The sequence below is a fragment of the Anabrus simplex genome, chromosome 4, assembly GCF_040414725.1.
Source record: "Anabrus simplex isolate iqAnaSimp1 chromosome 4, ASM4041472v1, whole genome shotgun sequence".
Taxonomy (NCBI): domain Eukaryota; kingdom Metazoa; phylum Arthropoda; class Insecta; order Orthoptera; family Tettigoniidae; genus Anabrus; species Anabrus simplex.
Genome location: NC_090268.1, coordinates 300259646 through 300271706, shown reverse-complemented (window position 1 = coordinate 300271706; position 12061 = coordinate 300259646).

The following is a 12061-nucleotide window of genomic DNA, read 5'->3' as shown; positions in this document are numbered from 1 at the left end:
AGACAAATTGTTTTGAAAGAATGTTACATGCCATTGCAAACATGTTATACACTTCCAAATAATCCCTTGTAATTTTATGCTGAATAATTTAGGAGAGGCAGCAACCTTACCAAACACCTATTTCAATTTTAATTACCCCTCTTATCTCATTTTGATCTGTATTCTTGTCTTTTAATGAAAGCAGGGCCCTTTAACCAGACAGTTTGGCATACCCCCCCCAAATGTTGGCAGTTGCGGAGTGTCATACTTGCAGGCAATGTCTAGTCTTTGTATTATGCTACCATATGTGATAGAGATTGTTGACCGGACGAGTTGGCCGTGCGCGTAGAGGCACGTGGCTGTGAGCTTGCATCCGGGAGATAGTAGGTTAGAATCCCACTATCGGCAGCCCTGAAAATGGTTTTCCGTGGTTTCCCATTTTCACACCAGGCAAATGCTGGGGCTGTACCTTAATTAAGGCCACGGCCACTTCCTTCCAACTCCTAGGCCTTTCCTATCCCATCGTCGCCGTAAGACCTATCTGTATGGGTGCGACGTAAAGCCCCTAGCAAAAAAAAAAAAAAAAAAAAAAAAAAAAAGAAGAAATTGTTGAAAAAGTCCAACTTTCTCTTTTACACAGGGATAATATATTATTTCCTTTTCCTTTTGGTGGATTTATCAATTGTTTCCTTTCCTCTGAGCAACTTGAAAGTTGGGAATTTTGGCATTGTGACAACAGCTCTCTGATGAGAGGTGATTTTTGCTTGCAATGAACAGTTCCAATGACTCAGGTGATGATCTTAATTCTGATGATAAATCATGTTGCTGCAGTGGAAATGTTTGCCAAAAGTTGGGGCAATAGCAAGGTGCGTAATGTTGAGCCATGTGACTTGCACGTTAAGTGGCTATACATTTCAGTGAGAAGGTGTGTCTACTTAAGTGGTTCAGAGGGAGGTATTACAGGACTTAGAGTAGGAGTTCATTACCAACAATGTGCGTGCATGCGTGCGTGAATTCATTTGCTGAAACTACAGAGTTACAGTGGTTCCAATAAGACACATACAATATATCAAGTAAATAATATTACATCAGTCAGCCACTTATTGGCCATCTTCAGCCATATAAAAATTAACACATTGCTGTCCAGCCCATCTGACGTATAACTGGCCCCTGTGGCCGGAAGGTTTTGGCAGGGACATGGAGTTATTGCAGGGTATCATAATTCAATAATTTTAGGTTCATTCACAGTTAAATCTGTCCACTTTAAAGTTTTTGGTGAGATTTTATATTTCGGTTCATTTTGGTAATGATATCTGTTTGATTCCTCCACCATATATGCCAACAAATCATTACAAATGAATAACTTGACATCACAATCTATATTTTCAGGTTCACTCGGCGAAGTATTAATGCCAGGCGTCCACGATAAAGACTCCAAAAACAGTATAATATCCTGTTAGACCACTCACTGCCAGAAATAGGGAGAATATTATCAACAGTACTTACATCTAGACCACCTTTGCTATCTGAAGCATCAGGTCATTGCTTGCATGGTGCAATAAACGTGTCATTCAATGCATCACTTCCACATAAATGCATGACACTAGCACTAGAATTATCATTAGACAGTTCATCTTCGCTCTCCTCACAATCACGGGAAACATATGACAAATTTTCAGCGTATAATTCATGTATAGTATCACCAGGAGTCAGTCCACTGTTTTTGTTTACCGGCACTGCCATTTTTGTTTACTAGAATTGATGGATACACGGAAGATATTCAAAGGCAAAAACAAATGCCACTGACTCACTGAAACGGGCAAAACCAGTACTAAAAGAAGCGTAGATTTTCTACCATTTAGGCACATCAACGTAAATCTCCAAATAGTTCCTCAATTACCGTTAGATGGCATTAGAAGACAGACTTGCACAAACACGTATTCATATGTGATCGGCTGCAGAGCACCGTGCTTGGAAACACGCATTGATATGTGAGCGGACAGCATTGTGTTAAGCAGATTATGTGACAACTAAAACTATGTATACCAGACAAAGACAATGTTGTAGGAATAATTATAACATTAAAATACATATAATAACAAAAATTATGGTTATGATCTTCTTGTCATAATATGATGTCTTTAAGTTGACTTAAGACCTCAGGCAAAGAAGTAAATCTGGAAATGATAGACAGAATTAGAAATGAATAAACATACAGAAAAGAAATTAAGAAGGAGAAAAATTATTAATGAGACTCACCTCTAATGTCTGATGTAGAACAAGCACTGACTTGCTGGAGGAAGCAGGCAGGCCATGTAAACAAAGGAGTGGATAGGAAACAAGCACTGACTTGTTGTAGGAAGCAGGCAATGTAAACAAAGGAGTAGATAGGGAGAGGAAGGGAAAGGGGGAAGCGGTGGGAGATGAGGGGTAGGGAGCGGTGAAGGAGAGAAGGGGCGTTTAAGGTGAGGCTGAAGGATTCGGAAAGAAAGACTGCTGCTGAGAGGGGAATTTAAAGAGATTATAAAAGTAAGAATTCTTTTTATCTGAGACATGATTACTAAAAATAGAAATTAAAAGGTCAAATAAAATGTTTGAGATCTCTGAAATTTCATTTAGATTGAAAATTCCAGATGGATAAAACAATTTTCTATAATACTGAACAGGGGGCCTTTTTGTATAACTTTGAGAATTTTCATGTCTTGGTTGATATTAGTGAACTTATGGTTAGCATCACCCATGTGCTGTCCCATGGCTGAAAATCTGTTATATTTCAGGGCGTTAACATGCTCTAAGTATCTTGTATGGAAGCTCCTATCTGTTTGATTGAGATAAGTAGCGTTACAATTATTACAATTGAGTCTATAAACACCTGACTTGGTGAACTTATTGCTATGATTCATAGAATTGGTATTGTGTAAAATATCTGTGTTTGTTACAAGTTTCGAAAGCTATTTTGATGTCATACTTTTTAAATAATTATGTTTGTGATTTGGTAGACTTTTTTATTATTAAACGTAAAAGTAGATAAAACTCGCAACAATTCTATTAATCATAGCAATAAGTTCTCCAAGTCAGGTGTTTATAGACTCAATTGTAATAATTGTAATGCATCTTATGTTGGTCAAACAGGTAGGAGCTTCCGTAGAAGATACTCAGAGCATGTTAATGCCCTGAAATACCATATTTTCTCACATAATTAACACACATTTTTGACAAAAAATACAGGTGAAAACTTTGGATGCGTAAATTATTCAAGGAATTCAAGTATTAAAAAATTATTTACAATTCATTTACATTTAAAATATACATCAAATATAATATAAACACAATTGGTTCAACTCATTTGCGATTATTGTCATTTGGCGTAAAATTCTTGTGTGAGACACTGGAAAATATTCTTCCCGTTACAAGCTGACAATACAACCTGAAGTGAAATAAACATGAACTAATAAAAGTGTACAATTCACATAATTCATAACAGTGACATATTGGCAAATAAAAGAAAACTGTCCAATACGAGAAGGGCCAGGCATCGAAGGAGGGACCCTGCTAGGTTCCCCAAACCGTTCATATTCAATCTTGTACAAGTGTTGTGTCCATCCACCCTTTTTTCTTGAATATGAAGGTGTATCACTCGCGGAAATTTTGCTTTCGGCATTGGTTTTCTTTTTTTTTTCCTATTGGCTTTATGTCGCACCGACACAGATAGGTCTTACGGCGACGATGGGACAGTAAAAGGCTAGGACTGGGAAGGAAGCGGCCGTGGCCTTAATTAAGGTACAGCCCCAGCATTTGCCTGGTGTGAAAATGGGAAACCACGGAAAACCAACTTCAGGGTTGCCGACAGTGGGGTTCGAACCCACTATCTCCCGAATACTGGATACTGGCCACACTTAAGCGACTGCAGCTATCGAGCTCAGTGTTTTTCATTTTAGGACAACATAAGGTGCAAGCTTTCTGCCATCAGTTGTTACAGCAAGCATAGCAGTACATCATTGTTTCTGGTAGCGTGTACGATAACACTCGATGTTCCTTTCTTATAGATTATTCAATGTTGTGGCTAATGGAAACTGATTGGCGTCTGATCTCCGGTTCCTATTTGGGAGATAGAATGTTCCTTCACTTTACTTTTCTCAATCACAAAGCAATGAAAATGGTTGAAATCATTAGTCATTTTTTGGCATAATGTTCTTCGTTGAAGAGAAAGTCCATTTCTCTTTTCTCTTCATAAAATTAATCAAGACTTGGCTAACCTTCAAATCTGAGACACTGATTCCATGTGCAGCGGCTATGTCTCATTCTCTAAAATACAGCATTTTGTGAGAAACGGCTTATCTAACGTTGCGTAACAAAATCATATTTAAGCAGATCCTCCTCTACTTGCAGAAACTTGCCGCTTTTTGGGCCACGAAATGCTTTGCGAGACTTGTTGGTCGCTTGAAGTGTACTTCTCTGTTACCACGGTAGTGCACGTTGCATTCGGACACTGAATACTTGCGGCCCGCTGCCCTATTGCCATATGTTACGCAAAACTGATCACTGCAAGTTTTTATGATGCAGTATTAGTCGAATACTTGTTCACTGTGGACTAATAAACAATTTTGAGATCATAGAATGACCCGTACCCGAAACACTCGTAAAATATGTTTGAATCAGACTGGAATAGTTGCTTCTGGGCTGATTCTCTCACTGAACTAGTGCAGTGAGATTTCCTGCCGGCTAATAACAGCACGTTGCCCTGTATTTGGAATGCCCACTTTCGTAATAAGAAGACTGCTACTTGAGTTATTTTGAAATGCCTCCGGTGCTGTGTGATGGATGTTCGAAGAAATGGGTGCGTCAAATATGTGAACATTGCTTTTTCTCCACTTTGGACCCAAAAATATTGGGATGCATAAATTATGCAAGGGCATTAATTATGTAAGAAAATACGGTATAACAGATTTTCGGTCATAGGACAGCACATGGGTGATGTTAACCATAAGTTCACTAATATCAACCAGGACATGAAAATTCTCAAAGTTATACAAAAAGGCTCCCTGCTCAGTATTACAGAAAATTGTTTCATCCATCTGGAACAGTTTTTCAATCTAAATGAAATTTCAGAGAAATCAAGCATTTTATTCGACCTTTTAATTCCTATCTTTAGTAATCATGTCTCAGATAAAAATAATTCTTTCTTTTATAATCTCTTTAAATTCCCCTCTCAGCAACAGTCTTTCTTTCCGCATCCTTCAGCCTCACCTTAAACACCCCTTCTCTCCTTAACCCCTCCACCTACTCTCCCACTGCTCTCTCCCCTTTCCCTTCCCCTCCTCTCCTCTCCCTATCTACTCCTTTGTTTACATTGCCTGCTTCCTACAAGAAGTCGGTGCTTGTTTCCAATCCACTCTTTTGTTTACATGGCCTGCCTGCTTCCTTCAGCAAGTCAGTGCTTGTTCTACATCAGACATTAGAGGTGAGTCTCATAAATAATTTTTCACCGGGTGAGTTGTTCATGCGGTTAGGAGCACACAGCTGTGAGCTCACATCCAGGAGATAGTGGGTTCGAACCCCACTGTCGGCAGCCCTGAAGATGGTTTTCCATAGTTTCCCATTTTCACACCAGGCAAATGCTGGTGCTGTACCTTAATTAAGGCCATGGACGCTTCCTTCCCATTCCTAGACCTTTCCCGCGCCATTGTCGCCATAAGACCTATTTGTGTCGGTGCGATGTAAAACAAATAGCAAAAAAAAAACAATTTTCTACTTCTTAATTTCTTTTCTGTATGTTTATTCATTCCTAATTCTGGCTATCATTTCCAGATTTCTTCTTTGCCTAAGGTCTTAAGTCACCTTAAAGACATCATATTAAGAGAAGATGATCATAACCATAATTTTTGTTATTATATGTACTTTAATGATACAATTATTCCTGCAACATTGTCTTTGCCTGGTATACATTTTAGTTATAATATAATCTGTTTAATTTTTATTTGGCTGCAGATGGCCACTAAGTGGCTGAAACTAGTCCCAAGACTGATGTAATATCATTTACTTGATATATTGTATTGTCAATTTATTTCTTATAACTGCACTTCAGTACAGAACAAAAATGAAATTTGTAGCCCCTAATTCATGGCGAGCAGTGGTCTCCTCCTGCATAATAGATGAAGAAAACCCATTCACACAACATACATACAATGACTCACACAACTCAGTTATATGTTCCCAGGAAAAACTTTTGGCAGGCAGATTTGAATTTATGAGATGAAGTAACATGCCGAATGTCCATTGGGAGTGTATTCCAGAGTCTCGATGCAGTAACTAAAAAGTAATGGTTGTAGGAATTTATTTGATTTATTGGAATTTCAAGTAGGGAACCAGAACAGGTACTAATTTCATGGAATGAGGAAAAGAAACGAAAATTAGAAGATAGGTAAGTAGGAGTGTTCATTGAGAGCACTTGGTAAACAAGTGTCATTAGGTGAAAATTCCTTTGTTCATTTTTGCGTTTTAAAATATGGTGTAACATGAGCGTCATGTCGCAGATGGAAGGCGTATCATATGCATGAGTTCTGTGCTCGGAGCAGATGGAGCTTTGTTAGCATTGTGTAAGTGAGCACTGATAAATGATTTACTGACCTCATTTTGACTTTCCTCAATAAATTGGAATTTCTTGGCTTCATACAATCTTTCAGTACTTTTAATTACTCTCTTTCACCTATGAACACTTTTTTTGACTTAGCTAGATTTGCAATTACGTTCCTATGAATGGTATTCATTCTTGACATTTTAGGTGCCAAATACGATTTTTTTACACCTGACCCTAAAATACCACACTTACGTTTTTGTCTCTCTTATGGTTGAAGACAAAAAATGATACTCATCTTCATCCATACCAGTCAATCTAAATGCTGAACAAGGTTTGAGACTTCAACGAGCACAGAACTCATGCGTACGATAGTACCATATTACAGTAGTCTAAAAGACAAAAAATGATACTCACCTTCATCCATACCAGTTTGTTTGTTTTCTCCAATTTCAGTCTCTTCAACATCACTTAATACTGAAAGATCTAGATTACAAATTACAAATCCTGTTTGTGAAATCACTGAAATTTCATTTAGGCCTACATTTCTATTTTCTTCAATGCTATTACTTGACATAGGCATCTCTAAATTACAGGGATTATAGGGGATAATTTCCAGATGTTAAATATGAAGATAAAGTTGGAATTCAAGAGGACAGATTGGGGCAAATATTAATTTATAGGGTGAGGAGTAAGGGATTGGAATACATTATCAAGGGAAATGTTCAATAAATTTCCAAGTTCATTGAAAATATTTAAGAAAAAGCTAGGTAAACAATTATAAATAATTGTAATATGAGGTAAACAATTGATAGGGAATCTGCCACCTAAATGCAGATCATTGATTGACTGATTGACTAAAGTGCATAATAGATGAAGAAAACCCATTCACACAACATACACACAATGACTCACACAACTCAGTTATATGTTACCAGGAAAACCTTTCGGCAGGCAGATTTGAATTTATGAGATGAAGTAACATGCCGAATGTCCATTGCGAGTGTATTCCAGAGTCTCGATGCAGTAACTAAAAAGTAATGGTTGTAGGAATTTATTCGATTTATTGGAATTTCAAGTAGGGAACCAGAACGTGTACTAATTTCATGGAATGAGGAAAAGAAACGAAAATTAGAAGATAGGTAAGTAGAAGTGTTCATCGAGAGCACTTGGTAAACAAGTGTCATTAGGTGAAAATTCCTTTGTTCATTTTTGCGTAGCCATCCCAATGTTTTAATATATGGCGTAACATGAGCGTCATTACATAAAACCAGCTTCATGGTCCGTATCGCACTTCAATAGATTCACAATTAAGTATTTATTTGTCAATCTTATGTTAATTTTAAGGACACTTCCTCTAAAGCATTACTTTGTCAATTTTATACATTTTTCATCTAAACAGTGTTATGTGGCTGAAGATGTTGATAATATACGAAACATGTACCACTTTTGACCATTAAAAATTGCCTTAAGCAATCATTGTATCGACTAGGTGGAAAATAAATACTTAATTGTGAACATGAGCGTCATGTCGCAGATGGAAGGCATATCGTATGCATGAGTTCTGTGCTCGTTGAAGTCTCAAAGCTTGTTCCACATTTAGATTGACTAGTACCGTATAACAGGAGTCTAAAATTGGGAATAGTAGTGCTTGGATTAATTTTAATTTAAGTTTTGGAGAAAAAGAATTCTTGTGATGTTTTAGGGGATATAGAGCTGGATGAACCTTTCTACATATATTTGTTACGTGTTCATTCCAGGTCAGGTTTTCATTGATAGGGATTCCAAGATTAGTTACATTTTTAAGGTACGGTACAGCAATGTCATTGATTATGATTGGAGGCGTATTGATATTCCTTCAACTCCCAAATCTATCCACATTATTCACTGATTTATGCACCTAACAGAAATTATGTTGCATGCAATAGTATTCCTGATGAACAGCCCTACCCCACACTCTGCTCTTCCCTTTTTTACACCCATCAAGTACACTTTATAACCTCAATCTCTTCCTCATTACCTCCACTTACCCAAATATCACTCACTCCTAGCACATTCAGATGCATCCTCTTTGCTGAATCAGGAAGTACTACTTTCTTTCTTTCATCATCATCCTAAACCATTTCCAGTTTTCCGGGTGTGGTATATGAGCCTCCTCCATCAACTTGTCCCAATCATGACCTCTCAGCAGTACATCGTTCTTAACTAAATCTATCCATTTTCTCGTGGCCTTCCCACGGGTCGTCTTTTCTTCTACTTTTCTGTCAAATTCCTTCCTTGCAGTTCTGTTAACTGGCATCCTCTTCATGTGACCAAACCACTTTAGTCTTGATATCTGAATGTTATTGAGGAGAGAATCATCTATTCCTACTTCTTCTCTAATTTTCTCATTCCTAATCTTGTCTTTTCTGGTTTTCTGGATCATAGTGCGTAGGAATTTCATTTCAGCTGCCTGGAGTTTGGAATTATCTCTATTGGTCAGTGTTGTGGTTTCGAGACTTATGTAAGAATTGGTGCATAATAGGACTTGTACAATGTCATTTTTGTTTTCATAGGTATTTGCTCATCCCACAACAGGTGTCTTACCTGGTGGTAAAATTGTGTTGCCTTATTGATTCGATTGTTCACCTCATGTTTTGCTAGGTTGTCATTTGATAGAACGCTGCCCAAGTACACTGACTGACAGAGCAAATGCAACACCAAGAAGGAGTGGTCAGAACTTTATGCCAATTGCAGCGTAGACTGACGTCACTGAGGTATGCTCATGATGTGAAATGCGCCGCTGTGCTGCGCACGTAGCGAACGATAAATGGGACACGGCATTGGCGAATGGCCCACTTCGTACCGTGATTTCTCAGCCGACAGTCATTGTAGAACGTGTTGTCGCGTGCCACAGGACACGTGTATAGCTAAGAATGCCAGGCCGCCGTCAACGGAGGCATTTCCAGCAGACAGACGACTTTACGAGGAGTATGGTGATCGGGCTGAGAAGGGCAGGTTGGTCGCTTCGTCAAATCGCAGCCGATACCCATAGGGATGTGTCCACGGTGCAGCGCCTGTGGCGAAGATGGTTGGCGCAGGGACATGTGGCACGTGTGAGGGGTCCAGGCGCAGCCCGAGTGACGTCAGCACGCGAGGATCGGTGCATCCGCCGCCAAGCGGTGGCAGCCCCGCACGCCACGTCAACCGCCATTCTTCAGCATGTGCAAGACACCCTGGCTGTTCCAATATCGACCAGAACAATTTCCCGTCGATTGGTTGAAGGAGGCCTGCACTCCCGGCATCCGCTCAGAAGACTACCATTGACTCCACAGCATAGACGTGCACGCCTGGCATTGTGCCGGGCTAGAGCGACTTGGATGAGGGAATGGTGGAACGTCGTGTTCTCCGATGAGTCACGCTTCTGTTCTGTCAGTGATAGTCACCGCAGACAAGTGTGGCGTCGGCGTGGAGAAAGGTCAAATCCGGCAGTAACTGTGGAGCGCCCTACCGCTAGACAACGCGGCATCATGGTTTGGGGCGCTATTGCGTATGATTCCACGTCACCTCTAGTGCGTATTCAAGGCACGTTAAATGCCCACCGCTACGTGCAGCATGTGCTGCGGCCGGTGGCACTCCTGTACCTTCAGGGACTGCCCAATGCTCTGTTTCAGCAGGATAATGCCCGCCCACACACTGCTCGCATCTCCCAACAGGCTCTACGAGGTGTACAGATGCTTCCGTGGCCAGCGTACTCTCCGGATCTCTCACCAATCGAACACGTGTGGGATCTCATTGGACGCCGTTTGCAAACTCTGCCCCAGCCTCGTACGGACGACCAACTGTGGCAAATGGTTGACAGAGAATGGAGAACCATCCCTCAGGACACCATCCGCACTCTTATTGACTCTGTACCTCGACGTGTTTCTGCGATCATCGCCGCTCGCGGTGGTCCTACATCCTACTGAGTCGATGCCGTGCGCATTGTGTAACCTGCATATCGGTTTGAAATAAACATCAATTATTCGTCCGTGCCGTCTCTGTTTTTTCCCCCAACTTTCATCCCTTTCGAACCACTCCTTCTTGGTGTTGCATTTGCTCTGTCAGTCAGTGTATTTGAAAACTGGAACGCTGTCTAGTTGGGCTTCATTTACTTCATTTAACATGACTATTGGTTCTGCTCCTTCCTCATACACTTTCATCACCACCGTCTTGGTCTTACTGATGTTTAAACCATACTAAACTCCTCATTCCAGCTTTGCATTCTCTCTCTCAATTCCTGTTCTGAGTCACTCCAGATTGCAACATCATCTGCAAATGTGAAGGTTTTGATATCTCCATGTTCTTTTCTTTTAATAGATTTCATTACTACATCCATCACAATAATAAATAGAAGTGGTGACAATGAGCTGCCCTGCTGCACTCCTCTCTTTGTTTCAAACCAGTCCGACAAACCACATCCTACTTGAATACAACTATTTCCACTATACAACATTTTCACTTTGTCTATGAGGCTGCCTCACACTTGAAGTTCTTTCATGCATTGCCAAATTCTTTCCCTTGGTACACTGTCATAGGCTTTCTCAGTGTCCAAAAATATTAGAAATAAAGGCTTGTTCTTCTCCCAGTATTTTTCCATTAGCATCCTAATTGCAAATATAAGGTCTGTAGTTGACCTTCCTGGTCTGAAACCATACTGCTCTTCTTTCAAAATTAGTTCAACAATATCTCTGATTCTGGTCTCTATTATTTTTTCTAATATTTTGAGGACATGAGACAGCAGTGTCATACCATGATAATTAGTACATTTTCATCGGTTTCCTTTCTTGATCAAAGGTACAATGATGCCCATCTTCCAGTCCCTCAGGAATAGTATTTTCCTCCCATACCTTGTTGAGCAGTCTGTAGAGCCATTGGATTCCTGAAATTCCCGCCGCTTTCAGCATATCTGCTCTTAGTTCGTCTATGCCCACTGCCTTTCCTTTCTTCATGCTCTTGAGCGCATTTTCAACCTCAAGCCATGTAATTGGTGGTTCATTTGGGGTTCCTCGAGTTGGCTCTCCTGTTAGTTGTTATGTTTTCTGTATCTCCATCAACAACTTTCCAAAATAGATCTTGAGTTCCTGTTTAATTTCTCCCTCTTCTTGTGCCAGAGTTCCATCATCACGTCCTACTGCTTTTATGGTCTCTTGATCCCTTTGCTTTTTTTCCCTACTCTGTATAGCAATTTCAAATTTGCTCTACTGTCCTCTTCCAGTTTGTCTGAAAACTCATTCCATTTCTTCTCTTTTTCTTCCCTTACAAAATTCTTTACAGCAAGTTTCTTGTTCCTGTATACTCCACGGAGTCTTTGTATTTCTTGTTCATTGCATTCTTGTCCCTGTTTTCGTTTTTCCTTGTCCAATGCCTTCTTTATTTGGTTTCTTTCTTTCACCGCTGTTTTCTGTTTTCTATCATTCCACCATGGTGTCTCCTTTTTTCTTTTGATGGAACTTGTAACTCCACATAGGTTTTTGGCTTCTCCCACAA